This window comes from Pristis pectinata, chromosome 18 (assembly GCF_009764475.1).
Source record: "Pristis pectinata isolate sPriPec2 chromosome 18, sPriPec2.1.pri, whole genome shotgun sequence".
In the NCBI taxonomy this organism is placed as follows: Eukaryota; Metazoa; Chordata; class Chondrichthyes; order Rhinopristiformes; family Pristidae; genus Pristis; species Pristis pectinata.
Genome location: NC_067422.1, coordinates 22,945,356 through 22,966,044, shown reverse-complemented (window position 1 = coordinate 22,966,044; position 20,689 = coordinate 22,945,356). Strand labels below are relative to the sequence as shown.

Sequence of the window (20,689 nt, the reverse complement as noted above, 5' to 3'; positions counted from 1 at the left end):
ATTGATTTTTGCTTTCCTATTGGTATCAAGGCTGCTACATTCCAAACGGCATTGTGTATATAAAAATGCTGATTTTCAGCAATCTGAGTGCATGGTTATTTATTTTCCCAAATTGCCAAGGTGCTGCCTGTGCAGTTTGAAAATGGTTCTAATGCAAGTAATCCAGGTGTTGTTTATAGAGTTAATTTGCAGCACTAATCCACATTTTTCCCTGAGATGAAGTTATGCCAGTGCATTTGAAACATTTAGAATTATGCCCAAACATGATAATATTAAATATGTAATTTATACACTGTGATACAACAATGTTTCAATATGTTGACAAACCAAACTTTTTGATATATCAATTCAGTTTTTAAACTAAAATGCTAACCTCAGAGCAATCAATCAGAATACGTAACAATTAGTTCTCATAATCTCCCAGACCACAATCTTAAGGCTTTGTTTTCCTCTCCTTTCTGTTTATGCTGTGGTTATCGACTCTTCCTGTCACTTATTCCTAGTCAATTTCATGTCTTTACTTTCATTTTATCACATTTTATCAAAGCTATTTAATCAAGTAGGAAACCTGATTGGAAAGACTTAATCAAGTTCTGGGTAACATGGGTTCTCTCACAAGGCTATAGAACTGTGAAATATTCTGGAGGGAAAAGAGTGGCTGGAGAAGGGTGGTACGTTGCAAAGATGAAGGTGTCAGGGGACTTATTTGAAATGAGAGGCAATGACAACAAATCTGGGGAACGGACGTTACACAAGGAGCAAGAATACCATACAACAAAGTGACAAGAGAAAGAAGTTAGCAGCTTTGTACTTTAATAGGAATAGGATCAAGGAAGCAGAATGTAAGGCTCATGAGCATGAGGGATGAGGAAAAGTATACAAATTTGGAGCTGGATAAATTACACAAATAAAATGATTTATTCTCATTTTTAAGCTCCAAATTTCTCTTTCTTCCAGTGTATACATTATCTGCTGAGCCATTGATGCCATACTTTATAAACATGTTAACTTACTGTGCATATTCGACCTGTCGCCAGTTCATGTAATGCTGTAGAAGGCACAGGGTACATTTGGCCCTGAAACTAATACACAACTGACGACAATTGCACAGAAAGTCATGTTTTAGGAAAGTTGAATTGTTTTATGCATGTAAATATGAATCTTGCTCATATCACTGTCCAGTTAAAACCAGAGACCATTATGTACATGTAATGAACCCCCTCAAATGTATTTAGAAATGTAGAAGACTAGAAGAAAGAGTGAATATAATAGTAACATATAGAGCGGATGTAAATATAGCTCATAGTAACAGAAAACTCAGAAGGAAGCAACTTCAGCGTCAGCATGTCCTTATCTTTTTATTTACTAGTAGGTGTGCAATTGTTCTCTTAATGAATTCATAACAATATTCATGCAGATCTTGCCAATATAATTTGGCATTAGTTAAAAATACAAATTACATGGTAAATGTATTGGTTTAATAGTAATTCCCAATGCTTCATGCTATGCCTTTCTATTAAAAAACATTGTAAAATAAAGCTGCAGTTCACACACAGCTTTTAGCTTGATGAATGAAAATATTCCTTCTCCTTTCTAAAGGTGGCTTTTCCGCATCCAGGTCCTCCAAACAGTACTCAACCAACACCACCATCAGCAGGAAGGAGATTGATACATTCGGTGAGATACAGCACCCAGTAGTGTCTGAAGGTTTTCAGATCGTAGGGCTCTGGGATATTTTAGGACCCTGTTCACAGATGACCAATCTGCTGTCATCCAATCCAAAGCAGATTGCCTTGAATGATATTAAATTATAGAAAGTAACTTAAAGATATGAACAATTATTTTCCAATTAGATTGGGGTGAAGTAGCTAGTTCCTTGGCTAATTTTAAAGGAAAAGTTTAAATTCATAGCATTTTAAAGTGCCGTAAAGTTACCACTTAGTCTCTGAAGTCTCCCTCGGGACCTGCAATTGAGTGAATTGGCAGAAACAATTGACCCTGGGAAGGATTGTTGAAATTTAGCAGAAAAGGTTGCGGAAATCTGATTTCCAATGAGTTCAATTTGCTCTTAAAATTTCACAATCTTTTGTGCTGGCTTCTGAGAAGAACAGCAGAGCTAAAAGGAAATTCCCACCATTACGTTGAACAAACAGAGCGAGATATTGTTAACATATACATGAGGATGAAGGCTGCTCTACACCTGACTGCAACATGCAAATTATTTCCCCTTCAGAATTCAACCTTTCTTCTTCTAAAATATATGCATTTATTTAAAGCAATCCAGTCAGGTTCCTTGCATGTGTTGCTTTATGATTTCTTCTAATGCATCAGTAGAGCATAAATATTAATTTTACAGCAAAATGCTAGCATGCTTTCATAACAGAAATGAAATCCGTTACTTTTAAGTTTATTGATATCGGATCCCGTAACGAATATAATTTATAGCAGTGGTCTTATACACTTTTCAGCAATAGAAATATATTGTGTTTATTTAAGTTAATTGGATTATATGCTTCATTGAAGATTTCTATTTTGGTGATACTAGTGGACAGATGCAGAAGTTAATGGGGACTCGCCAAGGGGAGTTGTGGTTCCCCTTCCTACCCCTAAGTAAATATTCGTTGGTGGTTTTCTCCCTTTCTCTTGTCTGCATTTAGTTTCTCTCTTTTTCTGATATTTACTCTTCTGATCTGATACTTGTGCTTTCTTTCCCTCTGACTTTGTTACCATGTGGCTTTTCTCCTGTTGAACATAGGAACAGGAGAAGGCAGTTCAGCCCTGACACCATTTACTAAAATCATAGCTGATCACGTAGCTGCCTTTAGCACATATCTTCTGTTAACAGAAATCTATCAGTTTCTTTCTCCCATCTGTGTCCTTTCTCCTCCAGAATTTCTTTCGCCACAATCTCCTCAGCGCAGAAAGAAACCTTACGCTCTACTGCACTCAGAACCCCTGACAGCTGGTCAGTGTAGCGTGTAATTTGCACATATGTTCCCCAGGCCTCTCAACAGCTGAGGCAACTCCAGCCACTGAATGACTGACAATGCGTATTTAGCAAATAACCAAGATGGAAAATATAATGGTCTACATTTTGTTACAACATGCGATTCCACATTTAGCAATTTTTTTGCAAGTGGCAAATTGAAAGTTTGAGCTGAAAATCTTGCACTGAAGGAACAGGATATCTGATTTGCTGAATCGGTGAAACATCTGTGTATCCCCACCAATCAGTCTAAAATGATTAAGGAATCAACAGTATAAAAGCTGAGGACGAAATATAATTATAATGGGTGAATGCAATACAAAGTCTGGTACGAGAAGTGAAATATGGAGATGGAAAGAAAAATTGGATTAAACATTGAAAGGAAGAAGGAAACAAAGTTGCTTACTTTCTTAACTTGAATTTTCTTCAAATATCCAACAACAAGTAAAACCTGAAGGAATGGGATCCAATGCTTGTAATACTTTACATATTAGAGAGGTTTCTTGGTGGTAATTAACAGTTCATGTTGTGAAAAGGATATAGGCTAAAGTGGACAATCTTAGTTTACAGCAAAGAGTTCAATTCTCATCTGTGATGTAAATATTGTACTTTTGGGATATTCCGTTTACTTCAGTAGTAGATAGCATGACTTACGGTTTTCACAAAACTAATGACAGAACAGCACAATGAGGGCTGCAGCAACCGAAGTTTGGAACTCAACCATGCAACTGTCCCCTGGATGAAATTGCTATGCCATTTCCCCATAAATAACTGTGACCATCACTAGCCTCATAACTATAATAGGCAAACCCTGGCTGATATAAGGCTAAGTAAGTCATATATGGTTCTATCCTCAAGTCTTTATTGGATTCACAGATGTGTTATATCAGCCCTGTACCTGGTGATAATTTGTGACCCATCAGAATATGCAGAATGGCACCACAAGCATTAGCCTTGTAGGTTAGATCTAGTCTGCTTGGTAATAACTGCCTCATACTGTTACTAAGAGCTACCTATCAGTAGGACCATGCTGGTCAATTTGACAGTTGCATCTCCCAACAATTCAACTATGGCAGCACTTAAAAGTAATTTATTAACTGCAATGAGATGTCCTAATTTGATGAACAGGGTCAAAATTAGTCTCTGTTTTTCTAATATTGTCCCAGCATTGGTTTGGATATTAATGGCCCACTTGTCCATTGGACACGACACTAGAAACTTTGAAGGTATGGCAGGTGATGGAAGAGAGGTGCAGATCAGTTGTCCTTCACTTCTTTCAATGTTTAAGGCTGGGATTTTCAGGGAAAGTGAGTGTAGGCTATGCAGTGGCATCTGTGATTGATTACAAAACAGAAAAGAAAGTGGGTTAACAGTTGATGGGAATGTAGGAAGAATTAATGGGTGCTCATTGGTTGACTTGGTGGGCCAAAGGGCCTGTTTCCATGCTGTCTGATTCCATGACTCTAACTAAATCAGCGAGTAGTTGGGTTCCTCTTCCTACCCCTCAGTAAAAGAGTGAACTGTACGCTGAATATTCATTGGTGGTTTGTTCCTTTTCACTTGTTCTGCATTTAGTTTCTCTCTTTTTCTGATATTTATTCTTCTGATCTGATACTTGCACTTTCTTTCCACTGACTGTTTTACTATGTGACTTTGTTACTATGTGACTTTGTTACAATACCCAGAGGGTAGGTATTTTCCCTGTGACCTTAAATATTTAAATATTGTGGCAGCTAAGTGGAATAGCAAAAATTGGGCTTTAACCCAATATCCATTCAAAGTAACATAAATATAGCACCAACTTTGGTCTGCCTTTTCATGTAATGTTTATAGACTGCATGCTTTAGCAGAAGACAATGTTATGAGTAGCCACCATTGGTTAAGCTTGGTTTGCCCCACTTAATGTCAACCTTTACTTCTTATGGAAGAGGTGGCCTAGAGCTGGAGCCATTGATTCTGGTCAGCAACAGACACTGACCTGGGGAACTGTGAAGGATGATGTAACATGGGAGCTAGGGGTCTGAGTGTATTTCATATCCTGCACTAAAGACCTTAGGGTAGGAGGTGAAGACATGCTCTGTAAATTTAGGGGCCTGAAGGCTCTTTAGTCCAAAGACAGTAGAAACAAATAGTCTTGGATGTTAATGCCAAAATCAAGCCACAGGATATAGCTGTGGCTTACAGTGGGTATCAAAATTCATGATAGCATGCTGGAAAACTTCACCATCCTGAGAGCACAGAAGTAGCACAAAAAGATCAACGATTTCACAAACGTGGTCCCGGTTCGTGAATGCCATATTCAACCAACTGCTTCATTAGTCTCAAACACTGCTCGTTACACTAGATCTCCACCACTCAGCTGTCAACAAACTCCATCAACCAGGACTCATAGCTAACATTGACATGCTCCAACACACTCCATCATTGTGAGCACTGCTGCAAGTCACACAGTTTTCACACATTGCTAGCTATTCAGCCATGATGGCCACGTCAAGTCAACACAATGTCTTGCATTCATTGATGCAATTCTGTACCACTCTTGCAGCATTCATTGATGCAAATCTGTCCCAGAATAGAAGCAAAAGATGCTGGAAATATTGATGAAGATAGGACATTAGATGTGGACTTTAGCAAAGCATTTGACAAGGTCCTGCATGGTAGGCTAGTCCAGACTGTTAAGGCAGATGTGATCCAAGGTGAGCTGGCTAATTGGATCCAAAATTGGCTTAGTGATAGGAGGCAGAGGGTAGTGGTAGAAGAATGCTTTTCTGTTTGGAAATCTGTGACTAATGCTGCACGACAGAAGATCAGTCCTGGGACCATTGTTGTTTGTGATGTATATTAATTTCTTGGATGTGATTGTAAGAGAAATGATTAGTAAGTTTACAGATGAAGCAAAAATTTGTGGTGTTATGGAAAGCGAGGAAGGTTGTCCAAGGCTAAAGCATGATATAGATCAGATGGAAAGTTGGGCAGTGCATTTAATCCTGAAAGATGTGAGGAGATGCATTTTGGAAAGTCATATAGGGATAGGACATATACAGTAAATGGTAGGGCTCTAAGGAATGAGGATGCACAGAGGAACATTGGGGTTTAGGTCCATAGATCCCTGTGAGTGACCACAGTTAGATAGGATGGTGAGGAAGGCAAATGGCTTGCTTTCCTTCATTGGTTAGGGCATAGAATAGAAAAGTTGGGGTGTAATGTTACAACTTTACAGAACACTGGTTAGCCCACACTTCCTGGATTGTGTGCAGTTCTGGTCACCACACCATAGGAAGGATATGGTTGCACTGGAGAGAGCACAGAGGAGATTCACCAAGAGGTTGCATTGATTGGAGGACTTCAGTTATACAGAGAGATTGGATAGGCTGGGCTTGTTTTCACTGGAGCGAAGAAGGCTGAGGGCTGACCTGATAGAGGTATATAAAACAATAGGGAAAAGTCAGAATTCTTTCCCCTTGGATGAGTACCAAAACAAAGGGGCATAGGTTTAAAGTGAGAAGAAGTTTTAAAGGAGATTTGAGGGGAAAGTTTTTTTTTACACAGAGAATAGTTGACAGCTGGAACTTGCTGCAGATACATCATTACTCAATTCACACTCAGGCACCAGCTCAGGTACTAAGACTGTGTGTAATTTAGAAGTGAGCTAAATGAAGGGGATGTGCAGAGGCATCAGGTACAAGCAGCTTGCAACCAGTGTCAGAGAAGAGGATAACCTGGGCATCAGTTTGTTACAGAGTGAGGTCACATATGGTTTCTGCTGCAGAAGACTTGAATGGCAGGGCAGCTAGTGGAAGAAAGCTGATGAGTATCTGCACTCAAATACTCAGAGCACTGGATAGCCTACCAGAGAACTTGTATTCATTGGCCTTCTCTGCATTGGCCTCTTTGGCTGCTCTGTGGTAAGAACTGGTGGTAAGAACTGTGCCCTCACGACGATCAGGTTGTCCAGCATGTCACAGGCCATGATGAATTTTGATGCTCACTCTGTGAGTTTCCTCAGTAACCTAGGCACTGAAGGGTTATTCAGCAACCCGGTATTCTGACTGGAAGCATGGCTTTCCACCTGTGCGTGAGTTTCACACTGGAGTCAAGAAGAACCACACTTTAATTTCAGAGGACCGTGGCACAATTATGGCATGGTGTCTGCAACTGGACCACCAGGATGACCAAAATGGCTCACTCCCTTGGAATGATGGGAGAGTGGATCACTCTCAGTTTACAGATGATACGCTTGCAGTTACAGGCACCAAGGAGAGGCTGGAATCCCTGCAGAACTGAGCTTCACCTCTTCTATCTGGAAAAAAATAAGCTGCAGCGACTTTCAACGAATAGTGGCCTTCACCATTCAAAGGTGTTGCAAATGGCTCAAGGTCTAACATGAAAGGAGGCTGCACAAAGAAACATTGCTGTGGTCACCTTGACTAGTATGGTCTTTGATTTTATTAAGTTTCGGTGAGGACCTCCATAAGGAAGCTCTGACATCTCCAAGTCTCAGGGAGAATTGCTCCCTAAATACAATCTCCTCCAGAGAACGCCTCCATCCATCCTGCAGCGACTCATCCTGTTGTGTATCCTACTCTCATTCTCCCACTCATTCAGTCTTCCAAAGGAAATGCCTCGTGCTGCACCAATATCCAGGGAAACTAATACTGTGCATAGTACTCTGAAAGTAAGCAAGAAAAAAGTCCTCGAGCCCCAATCACACCACTGCTTGTAGACTTTGCAATTGAAACAATACAATAAAGAATCAAAGATATGGAGAATTGCAGAACTGAGAAATCAGCAATAAGTCTGTAAGGTGTTGATGGTCCTTGTAAATAATGCTGATTGATAACAAAATGGAACTTCCTCCCTGTTCTGAATAGTTAGACCATGTGTTGTATGTGTTAGTTAATTAGTATAGTTACTATGTGTTTGAGAAGACCATCTAGAATGTTTAAAGAGCACCCTGCATGTAGGGGGCAGGAACAAAAGTGGAAATGGATGTGATGGAGAGTTCTTTGGGAAAATGGCATCCATATTGTGCATACAAAATACAGAGCTGATATCAAATCATGTGTCATGCTGCCTTTCAAATCTCCACACCCTGTATATATCTGTCAGTTCATCAGTGTGAAAGTGCTAATTCCTTCGCTGATATAGCATCCAGAATGACTTGTCCCATACCTGTGTGTGCCCAATGTACAGAGCACTTTGTTCCCAAAGAGTTCTCCATCACATCTAAAACTGGTTCCCAATGATAAAGCCTCGGAAAATGTGGACCACTTCCCATTTCTCAGGAGCCACCCCTCAGAGAGGGCAGATATTGATGAAGTTAATCACCACCTTATTTGCATCAGCACAGCCTTTGGTTGATTCCGGAATATGGAGTTTGAATATCAAGACCTCAACCCTGCAGGAAACTCATGGTTTTCTGAGACTTGAACCACCTGCAGCAGGCACCTCAAGGCAGTTGAAAGATGCCATCAAAGCTAACTCTGTAAAATCCTTCAAGCTCACTGAAAGGAAAAAGAAACCAACATCAGTGCCTGCTCCCAGATTTTTTTTTAGGAGTTCTGACTTTACATCAATATGCTAGTCCACTTTATTAAAATTTTAGTTCTTGCATCAGAAGCACACAGAAACACGGCATAAGCAGTGGTGTAAGCAGTGGAAGGAAAGTTTAGAATATGGTTTGCTGTATTAAGTCCACTGTTTGCTAATTGGAAATTTTGCCAATTGAGAACATGTCCTATAACTATTACTCATGAGAACAAAATAAAGGAAATTGTTTTTCTTAGTTATTCTGCTAGAATTTAGCACGTTACAGGAACTGTGAAAATTGGATAATTATCACACGATGGGAACTTCATTCAATATCTCACACTAAATCCTGATATATCAGCTCTTTTGCTGTGATCTGATCATTGCCTATAACCCAACAATGTAATGTATTCGTGATGGTACATGCACCTGCAATTTGCTGAGTCAGTGTAAGCCATGGCAATGTTTGAAATTTAAGCTTTGTATTTTTTATCTTGGTATTTTTTATGCAATCATATTGTTGGAAATTTGAACAAGAAGGAAGTTAAATTAATATGGATGGTTTCTTGAGGCAGTAAAATTACTTCATTTGAAATAAAATACAATATACTGAAAATACTCAGCAGGCCAGGCAGTGTCTGTGGAGAGGAGCGGACTTCTTGTTTCAGACTGAAGATGAAGAGTCTGCCAGTGAAGGGTTTTTGACCTGAAAAGTTAATTCTGTTTCTCTTTCCACAGATGTTGCTTGACTTGCTGAGCATTTCTTGTATTTTCTGTCCATTGAAGAAATTTTGTTTGGAAATTTTATTTGGAAATGAATCCTGTGTCTGTTGCTCCCAGAGAGAAAGTGGGGAGAACCTGCATGTGTTGGGACAACATCTGAAGGTAGAGCTTCCATTCAATCTCCAAACCTACTCCAATGCCAAAAGTGAGAAAGAGCGTGGAGCATCTGTAAGTGCTACCTCTTTCTGATATCAGTTGAGAGATTGATAACTCATCAAAGTACAAGGGATGAATCAGGGGGCAGCATGAGGTAACCAAAGGTGAGCAATAGCAGTTGTAAAGTCTTTTCAGAAAAGCTTGCTCATTCTTTATCACTCTAATTCTTAATATTGATTCCAAAAGATACAACAGAAATTAACAGTCCTGATGTTCTTAACTCATTCTCAACATCTCCAGAGCGTAGATGGTTTGTCAAAACTGACAACACTGGTGAGGGGTGGGGGTTGGGGGAGGCGGGAGAGCAGGAGATAACTCCATTTCTGCTGGAGCCTGATCTTTGGAAGTTCACAGAAAGGTTTTGAGCCTTTTACATTGACTTGCTCAGCAGACCCAAGGGATTGAGAGGGGAGAGTAGCAGATAATTCTCTAAGATAAAGGAATACTGGTGCTCTTAATCCAGCATCCTATGCTTGCACAAAGCTGGAAAAGAATAAAACTGCAGGATGCATATCCAGTTTCACTTAGATTGAAACATTTGACGGTTTCACCTTGAGGGAAAAAGATTGATTGGAAATTAGAATTCAGCCTCTTGGCCTTTTTCCACAGAATGGAGACTTGATTTTCTTTTGCTGCTCTACATTGCCCCCCTCTGTTGTTTTGTCTGAAGTACATGAAACCTTGAGTGTTCATTTAATCTGATGAACAGAATGCTTAAATGAAAATAATTTACGAGCAGAGTATTTTGTAACTGTGAAACCTAGAAATTTTTTTTCTCCCAATCCTTTTGTTGTCCCCTTGCAGCTGTTGAAATGTGTGTTTCACGTCAGTGGTATATTGAGCATGTACTGATACCACAACACCTGTCGTATGGCATATAAGTGGGTCTTGCGGAGTTTTATCAAAAGATGCTTTCACAATAGGTTAAGTATAGTTTTCAAGATGTCGCATTAATTAATCAACTTCAAAAATAAGATGATTGATTTTGAAATTATTTAATGTTTAATGAGAAATTGCCATTACTTTTCAAATATTTGGAGAATTTATAAGAACACTCAGTAATTGTTTTATTTGATCAGATTCCTTTGATGGTCCCACATTATTCAAAATATAAACATTTTGCAGCCAGAAACTCCTAAAATCTGGGAGATTATCCAAGCTAATTTTCTTGTGCTATTTCATATTAAGTGCTTGGATTGAGTGACCTCCAAATCGTTGCTTAATTATTCCTTTATATTTTCAGTAATGATCTCATCTTTTCATCTGTTTCTTCAGTCGTGATGTTTCCAGAGTATTTTTTTCCATCAAAAGTTAAGTCACTGTCACAAATTTTGTTTCTCTTTCTTGCCAACACAGATTGTACAGATCATAGCTTGCTGCTGAAATACTTGGAATATGATGGGAGAATGAACATTAAAATTTATGGCCTGTTATTAGGCCACACTGGGGAGAAGAAGGAAGCAGCATCAGAAAATGACCTAGGCAAAAAGGAAGAGATGGTGAGAGTGAGCCTTGTCAAAGCCTGGGCAGGGGTCAGTAACATCAATTTCTACACTTGTTGATGAAGCCAGAACACAATTGTGAGATGGTGAAGTCCAATAGATTAAAGAGGCAACTGCAGCTTGTTCAGGTCAACCTGAGACTTCACGATTAGTCTGAGTTCCTCATGGTTATGAATCTTGGAAAAAAGTAATACAAATTCTTAATAAAAACAGAAAATGCTAGAAACACTCAGCAGGTCAAGCAGCATCTGTGGAAAGAGAAATAGAGTTGACATTTTAACATTAACATCTTGGAATCCAAGAAGTAGATCGGGGGGGGGGGGGGGTACAAAGGCATATGGTGTGCTTGCCTTCATTGGCCTGGCTGGGCATTGATTATAAGAGTCAAGAAGTCATGTTGCAACTACAGTATATAAAACTTTGGTTAGGTCACACTTGGAGTATTGTGTGCAGTTCTGGTCGCCCCATCACAAGAAGGATGTGGATGCTTTGGAAAGGGTGCAGAAGAGGTTTACCAGGATGCTGCCTAGATTAGAGGGAACGAGCTATAAGGAGAGGTTGAATAAACTTGAGTTGTTTTCTCTGGTGTGTCATAGGGTGAGTGGAGACCTGATCAGAAGTTTATAAGATTATGAGAGGCACAGATAGGCTAGACAGTCAGAATCTTTTTCCCAGGACAGAAATGTCAAATACTAGAGGACAGGCATTTAAGGTGAGAGGGGGAAAGTTTCTTTACACCAAGAGTAGTGGGTGCCTGGAACAGGTTTCCAGGGGTAGTGGTGGAAGCGGACACGATAGTGACATTTGAGAGGCTTTCAGGTAGGCACATGAATGTGCAAGGAATGTAGGGATATAGATCATGCACAGGCAGAAGTGATTTCATTTAATTTGGCATTGTGTTCGACACAGATATTGTGGGCCAAAGGGCCTGTTTCTGTGCTGTACTGTTCTATGTACAGCGTGGTATTGGACTACACCCCAGGGTTCTGAAAGAGGCAGCTGAAGAGATTGTGGAGGCATCGGTAGTGATTTTTCAGGAATCATTGGATTCAGGAATGGTTCCAGAGGACAGGAAAATTGCAAATGTCACTCCTCTGATTAAGAAGGGAGGGAGGCAAAAGACAGGAAATTATCGGCCAGTTAGTCTGACGTCAGTCATGGTAAGATGTTTGAGTCCATTATTAAGGATGAGGTTTCGGGGTACTGAGAAGCACATGATAAAATAGGCTGAAGTCAGCATGGTTTCCTTAAGGGGAAATCTTGCCTGTTGGAAGTCTATTGGAATCTCTGTTGGAATCCATTGGAATTCTTTGAGGAATTAGCAGGCAGGATAGACAAAGGAGAGTCAGTGGATTTTGTTTATTTGGATTTTCAGAAGGCCTTTGACAAGATGCCGCACCTGAGGCTGCTAAACAAGATAGGAGCCCATGGTGTTACAGGAAAGGTACCAGCATGGATAGAAGATTGGCTGTCTGGCAGAAGGCAAAGAGTGGGAATAAAGGGGGCCTTTTCTGGTTGGCTGCCAGTGACTAGTGGTGTTCTGCAAGGATTGGTGCTGGGTTCGCTACTTTTCATGTTATATGTTAATGATCTGGATGATGGAATTGATAGCTTTGTGGCCAAGTCTGCAGATGATACAAAGATAGGTGGAGGGGCAGGTAGTGTTGACAAAGCAGGGAGTCTGCAGAAGGACTGGGACAGGTTGGACAAAGAAATGGCAGATGGAATACAGCGAAGGGAAGTGTATGGTCATGCACTTTGGTAGAAGGAATAAAGGTGTAGACTATTTTCTAAACGAGAATCAAATTCAGAAATTGGAGGTGCAAAGGGACGTGGGAGTCCTAGTGCAGGATTCCCTAAAGGTCAACCTACGGGTTGAATTGGTAGTAAGGAAGGCAAATGCAATGTTAGCATTCATTTTGAGAGGACTAGAATATAAAAGCAAGGATGTAATGCTGAGGCTTTATAAGGCATTGGTCAGACCACATTTGGAGTATTGTGAGGAGTTTTGGGCCCCATATCTAAGGAAGGATGCGCTGACATTGGAGAGGGTCCAGAGGAGGTTTACAAGAATAATCCCAGGAACGAAAGGGTCAATGTATAAGGAGCACTTGATGGCTCTGGGCCTGTACTCACTGGAGTTTAGAAGGATGAGGGGAAGATCTCATTGAAACCTACCAAATATTGAAAGGCCTGGATAGAGTGGATGTGGAGAGAATGTTTTCAGTAGCGGGAGAGTCTAGGACCAGAGGGCACAGCCTCAGAATAGAAGGACACCCCTTTAGAACAGAGATAAGGAGGAATTTCTTCAGCCAGAGGGTAGTGAATCTGTGGAATTCATTGCCACAGATGGCTGCGGAGGCCAAGTCATTGGGTGTAGTTAAAGCGGAGGTTGATAGTTTCTTGATTAGTAAGGGCATCAAAGGTCATGGGGAAAAGGCAGGAGAATGGGACTGAGAGGGAAAAATAAATCAGCCATAAATGGCAGAGCAGACTCGATGGGCCAAATGGCCTAATTCTGCTCCTATGTCTTGTGGTCCTACATTCTATTTCTGCTTGAAGGCCCTTTGTCAGGATTAGTAGTTTTTAATTTTTCAGTACAAATCCTTAAATATTTAATGTGTGTAAGGACACAAATCAATTTGATTCACCAGCATTATTTTTTCTAGATGACTACGTTTAATTGTGGTTTATGAACTTCCCAGTTTACCTACACTCCTGAAGGAATAAGAACAGATGCATTTTTCAAGGAGAAGTCGTCCTGGGAAAGATTTCCAGGTCTTCAAATGCCACTAGTTAAAGCTATCATGTGGCATAATAAATTATGTCTTCTAATGCTGAGCATTGATAGTCCACAAAAATTCAGCAACACAGGATCCCCAATGCTGAATCAGAGTGTTTGATTAGTGATGCCTGCATACACAACCTCCTTCAAGCTACTTCTAGAGCAAACATTCATCCAAAGCACTTGATTAAAATAGCACTTCCTGCTTTTGATGGGTGTTTCTTCCACATACCTATGATTATAAAGGAAAAACTACTCTGATCCAGCTTGTTTGAAGGATCATTAATTTGTAGGTGTGTCTTCCGAATCTGTCATAAATTAAATGAATAATTAATGACCTAGTTACATCTTTATTACACATGTCTTTTAGCACATTAAAGATTGAGCCATGTTCCACTCTTTTTATCAGTAATTCAACCTTCAGTCTGCCTTTTGACTTCTTTTAAATTCAGCATCCATTTTAACTATTCTTGGAAATACCACAAGTGCACCAACCATATTCAACACAAAATTGGCCGTGGCAGAGAATTATGAAATTAAATAAAATTGTCCTAATTGGTAATAAACAAATGTTCTTCTTTACAGTAGCCAAAGTTATACTTTCTCTCAATGACAGATGTGAATCAGGTCTTTCAACCACTGCTATGTGTAATTTTTTTTTAAAATGCACTTTTGTTTTCTGAAATAAATTGCACTTTCCACTATAAAAATCCTGCTCCTGATTCAATCCTTGCTTACCTCTACTTCGCAGGGCTGAATAGGAGTTCATGTGGCCAAGAAAACTTGGCCATCTTGAGAACAGCTCTGCACTTCCAGTCAGTACAAAAATTCAGGGTAGCTGCAAATTTAATCACACAACCAAAATTCCCCCACCACTTCCTAAAGAAACTGCTAATTCTGGAAAAACTCTTATTACCAAAGCAGAACTTTGTAGAATTGTTTTGGTCTTTTGGGTATTAAGCATCAAAATTAGAATGGTATCCTTTGCTGTATCTAAAATAAGCTTAGCCTTTCCTTTACTTTGTTTCCAATGGCTGCTAGGTTAATGCCAACAATTTAATGTCCTTTTAACTGCAATTCTCAAACCTCCCTCAATTTTAATTCCTCTCAGATCTGGAGAATGAGGCTGTCTCTGTTGGGGCTATCATTTGGCAAGACATTATTGCGTCCAAATTGCCTTTTTGGCAGTTAAATAGCTCTTGATTTTCTTGTTAACATCTGCCAAAGGTCTGTGAATATGACCTCGCGATCTGGAACACATACTGTCATGTTAAACAAACAGACCTACGCTTAATGTATGTAAATGTTGTATCCAATTGTGAATGATTTTTATATTGATATGGACTAAAATATATTAGTACAAAGAGAGCAAAATCAAGCTTTAATAAGACTAAATGGTATGTGACATGAATGCTTAATGTCATGAGTTCACCACGATACTTTGAAATGTTTCATTGTAAATACATGATCCAAGAATCATAACAATTCATCCTAAGTAGTCACATAAGTCATTAAATTTTCTCAGAAGAAATAACCAGACTATCCTAAAGCAGAAAAATGACAAGAAGCAAATGTTATCTGAGAAACTTCAGAAAATGAATTCCTCCTTTAACTTGGAACTTGACTGTTACATTAGCTTCTCAGAACTGGTGTCAGAGAAACAGATCAACATTGTGAGCTGACAGTGGTGGCACTTTGGCACTAATTGAGGATGGAGCAACGCCTGTCCCAGAACCAAATTGGCTGCTGTTGGTGCCTTGAACTGAAAGCAACTCATTGAAGTACTTTTGAGAACAAAATATCCTTCATGCTCAATGGTCACCGAAAGGAGAAATAGATCGTCTTTGCATAATGCAAAACAAAATTGAAAAAATAACTATACTTATGCCCTCGTCGAATTTGATTGAGACTGGGAAGTGTGTTGAATGATGTGATCAAATAACATAACACAAGGGGAGATTTGAAGAGTTTCAAAGAGGTATGTTGTCTTCGAAACTATCTGTGTTTCAATCATATCAAGTCATACAGTGTGATTTGTATTTTGCTTGATTGGTTATCTCTTCATAATGAAATGCTTCAGTTGAAAAGGTGTTTCAGGTTCATTGTTACTTTTTACTTAAGTTACCAGTCTTAAGCCAGAGATAGGTTACGACCTCATCCAACTGGAAGACTTCTGCATATGACCAGAGTTAAAACATTAATGTCTTGATAGTGTGTCAGTATTCATTAAACAATTATGTATTGAGTAAATCAGAAAGCAAAATTCATTCCTGGGATGTGGGGTCCACTGATGAGGTCAGGGTTTAACACCTATCCCTAAGTGCCTCCGAGAAAGTGCTGCTTTCTTGTCCACAGCAGTCTTTCTGATAAAGTTAACCATGCAGCAACAATGAAGACATTAAATGCTGGCCTTACCAGTCATCCTCAGATCTCTGGAATGAATCTTGCCCTCTCATTTACTCAATTTATTATTTTTTTATTGAAGACACGAGACCGCAGACATGGGAATCTGGAGCAAAAAAACAAACTGCTGGAGGAACTCAGCGGGTCAGGCAACATCTGTGGAGGGAGAGGGATGGTTGACATTTTGGGTTGAGACCCTGCATTAGGACATGCCAATCACAGTGAATCACGTCTGTTTAATGAATGCTGATAGACTTTCAAAAATATTAATGTTTTAACTCTGGCCTTAAACAGAAGTGTTCCAGTTTGAGGAGGTTGGAACCCGTACAACATCGACTGACCTATATTTCCATGTCAGGATGGTTGGGTGGGGAACCTGCAGGTAGTGGTGTTTCCATGCATCAGATATCCTTCTCCTCTTGGCTATAAGGGTTACCCTTTTTGGGAGGTGTTGGTAAAGTAACCTGGGCTAGTAACTGCAGCTGGAACGGCAATATATTTCTATGTCAGGAATGTATCTGACTTGGAGGGGAAGGATATTTAGGGCAGTGGTAAATGTGTGGCTCAAATGGGCTACATTGTTCTTGAGGGTGTTGAATTTGTTCAGCACCTTTGGAGTTGCACTCACCTAGGGCAAGTGGAGAGAATACCATCACAATATTGACTTGTGCCCCACAGATGGTAGAAAGGCCATGGAGATCAGGAACTGAGTCGCTTGCCTCCAGCCCATTCACCAGGCTTTATGATTCAGTGTTGAGCCCTTGAATAAATATTGACCATTTCCAGAACCACTCCTTTCTGACTATCTACCACTGTGTTGACATCACTGGTGAATCTATTTGCTGGTAGGATGTTACATATCCTGATATTGGAGGCTGAGACTTGGGGAGACTCTGTCAGGCTGGTGTTTGGCTAGCCTGCAGGGTATCTCTCCCACTGTGGGCAGATACCCATATATCTATGAGGAGGACTATGGCAGGGTTCTGTGGGCTGGATTTACCTATGTGAAATCATAATACTGCTGCTGGCTGTATTGCTGGCTGTATTGTTGATATGATGATATGGTATGGAGTTGCTTTCTTGATCATTCCAGATGATAATTAAGAACCAACAAGGCTGGTTCTGTTATTCTCTGTTTTGTTCTACATGGATGCCCAGGTAGGAGATACTAGCATAAAAATGTCAAAGAAGTGCAGATGCTAGAAACCTGAAATAAAAAGTGTTGTAAATACTCAGGATCTGTGGAGAGACTTGAAAGAGTTAACGTTCCATGTTGATTATATGTCAACCTACTGAGTATTTCCATCATTTTCTGTTTTTATTTCTTGGATAGAAGTTAATTTTTGTGGTGCATTCATTTTATGGTATCGTGTAATTTGTATGCTTTACATCCTTTTAAGTACATAAAATGGATTGTGACTTGTGATTGGCACTTTGCAAAGCACTTTGCAAAGCATTGAATGAAATGTTAATCATCACGCAGCACATGTTTGATGTCTCTGTTGCAATGTTGATCCAAGCAGGAAAACAAGTCTTAAGGCAGCACATTTGCTCCAGTGCAACTTAAAGGGGATACACCATTGCAAGCATCATTGTTAAGGAGAATGTTATAGCAGACACTGATAGGGTCAGCTAACCAGCAATGATGGAATAAGTTTCTGCTAATTATTCATGTGAAGTATTCTAAAACTTCTAGGGCATCTCCTCATGTGTTGATCCTTTCAGTAGCTATCTACTTCTTTGGTATTCTCACTCAGCAACAAGGAACTGGGTTGGAACTGGCTTACCACTCTTCCAATATACCACAAGTAACCACTAACTTCTAGCAAAGACTGAGATTGAACCCTGTTGAAATTAGAGGTCCAAATTATGATATCAAAAGTGCAGGTTTGTTTCACATAGGGCACGCAACTTCTAAACTTATTTGTTCAAAATTCTGAATGATGCCACATAAATGTAGAAAGTTCCATAAGGAATAAATTACTAATAATCTGTCTCAATCCCTTTGGGATAAACCAGCACTAATCCTCCATGTGGTGCCATTTTTACCCATGTTTTCATGAATCAGTGACTTACCCTGATCTTGTCCTCAACTAATGGCCAAAAGCTGACAGGGTAGTAGCCTTCAGAAGCACATTATACTTGGACCCAAATTTCCCCTCAACATGTTAGCTATTTAGAGGAGAATCCAACCAGATTAATGAACACAATCTGATTGTGTGATGTACCATACAATATATATATAGGAAAATGAAATCATTATACTCCTAGTGGAGATGTTTAGATTGAAAAGTCAAATTGGTTCAATGTAACCACATATTTATTCAATTCAGTTACAGCACTGAGGCTAAAACTAATATCTTGCATTGCATTGGACTTGAGATTTTAGCAGTTGCAGCCATGAAGCTCCACGTAGGCTCCACTGTGTTAATGTCAGCAAGTGCCTCTGTGGTACCAAGTATAATACTCGCGGTGTCAAAAGATTCCTTCTGCTCTCTGTGCCCCATGTTAGTGTGGCCTGAGTTTGTGTATACAATGTTGATGGACATTTGCCACCAATTCAAAGCCATCAGCTTTCAAATGGTGGCCTTTGAAGGCTGCAACAGCTAAAATCTCAAGTTCATGTAATTCTATTCAATAGATACTTCAATATATAGACTGAGATATTAAGTACAATGGTTAAGGTGTAAAGCTTAAAGAATGCTTGCAAATATTTCTGTATGGAACAGCTAATTTATAAGTTGCGTTTCCCTTGCAATAAGGTTTACTAAACTAACTCAAGTGTGCCTGATTCAAAAAAACAAAAATTATAGGTGTTGAGCCAAGTCAAATATTTTTTCTGACTTTTCTGTGAGTCATGGGTTGTAGGTTTGGAGCAGCAATGTAGAAGTGTAGTTATTTATATCTTTAGCTGTAATGATGGAAAAAGAACATCTGTAAAAACTTATCTGGAATTCTACAATCCATTGCCCCTTTACTTCAGAGAAGTGGATAACAGCAAAGGTACCCTACAGATGCGATATGACATTTATTTGAAGATCCAGTTAAACACTTTGGTTCTGTGCTGGTGCTGCCCCCTTTATGGCAAAGGATATGTTCCATCAATGTTTTCCTCTACTAAAATAAAGTAAGAGTAATTGTATTGTGACAGAATATATCAGTCTCATTAAGTACAACAAAATGCTTTCATGCTGCAGTACAATAATAATAGAATCCTGCCAAGGTATTATTTTAATAGCAAAGTGTCTCGAAGCTGATCATATGGGGAAAACATTTGATGGCGGCAGCACCATTGTCCATATGGAAGTGAAGGTCTTGCATTTCTGAACAAAACATCACTAGTTTCAAAGCTCCTCAACAAGGTAGTGGTGGGGGTGGGAGAGATATCCCTTTAAACAAAAATGAAATTGTGTGTGAGAGGCCTAAGGAGGTAACACGGTACTGTTTTAAATTATGCCATTTAGCATAAGTACATTTTAAATGCTATGATTTGATTAGCTCTTATCTGTGGTCTCTGACAATGCATTAATTTTAATCATGTGCTCTTTGACATGGATTCTGCTGCCGATTCATGCACTCGCAGCAGCTCCTTATCACTAAGGCAATTAGAGCATATGCTGGATCAGGTGTCCTACATGTCAGTGTTCCACACTGCTGGAAATACATTAGATGTGCTGATTTCTTTTTTTAAAAAAAGGAAGATTGTTCAGGGTAGTTATATCTATTATATATGAAATGTTAAAATATATGACATGTACCTGCGGCTATGATGAATAAAATGTTGGCTCAGAAAATGTCCTTGTAACGTGAACCCACTCTCAAGGTGTCAGCAGTTTCATGCTGAACCATTGAAAGTACTGCTAGTCTATACGATTCTTTTCAAATAATATTTACCAGTTAAATTTTCAAATAACATTTTTAAATGAACTTCTTTAGCACCTGTAGGGTCCAATTTTCATTACATGGCTTCATTAATTATTTTACATTTTTCTTAAGCAAATTTGTATTTCAAAGAAAAAGATATTTTGAGTGATTCAGCAGAGCTTTGAGGCTTTAGGTCCTATGTGAACCTGCTTCACCAAGGAGTAATGAAAGAAGTAGTTAATAACTAATCCGAGTAAAGCTGAATTACTGCAAATCCAGGTAAAGTTAGTACAGCAAAATATGTTGTATCCTTTGTCCACCTCTTGCACCAGCCTTCTGTTGTTGGAATCTTCATGCAGGCTTTCTTAGCTGCTGCAATGTTGTCCTCCCTTTCTAACCTCATGAGATTCATTTCACCTAAAACATTCCTGTCAGTGTCCTAATTCACACCAGGTCCCATTTCCCTATTACCACTGTGTTCACTAAATTAACCTGATGTCAACTTCATCTCTTAACATTCCTAAGAGCACTTGGGGATGTTTCACTATATTGTAGGTGATATTTAAATTCAATATTTGTTGTTCTGACTGCACATCATGACTCTGACAGAATCAATGGCGGCACAGTAGTGTAGTGGTTGGCGCCAGTGACCAGGGTTCAATTTGCACCGCTGTCTGTAAG

General features: G+C 39.4%; 1 long non-coding RNA gene across 1 annotated transcript in view; it reads left to right on the top strand.

Moving 5' to 3' along the window:
• The window catches only part of LOC127579964 (uncharacterized), a 94,982-nt gene that overhangs the window by 59,348 nt on the left and 14,945 nt on the right, over nt 1–20,689 (top strand). The window contains exon 3 of the long non-coding RNA XR_007957747.1: nt 1,600–1,677. This is a non-coding gene — a long non-coding RNA (uncharacterized LOC127579964). The remainder of the gene's footprint in view (nt 1–1,599; nt 1,678–20,689) is intronic.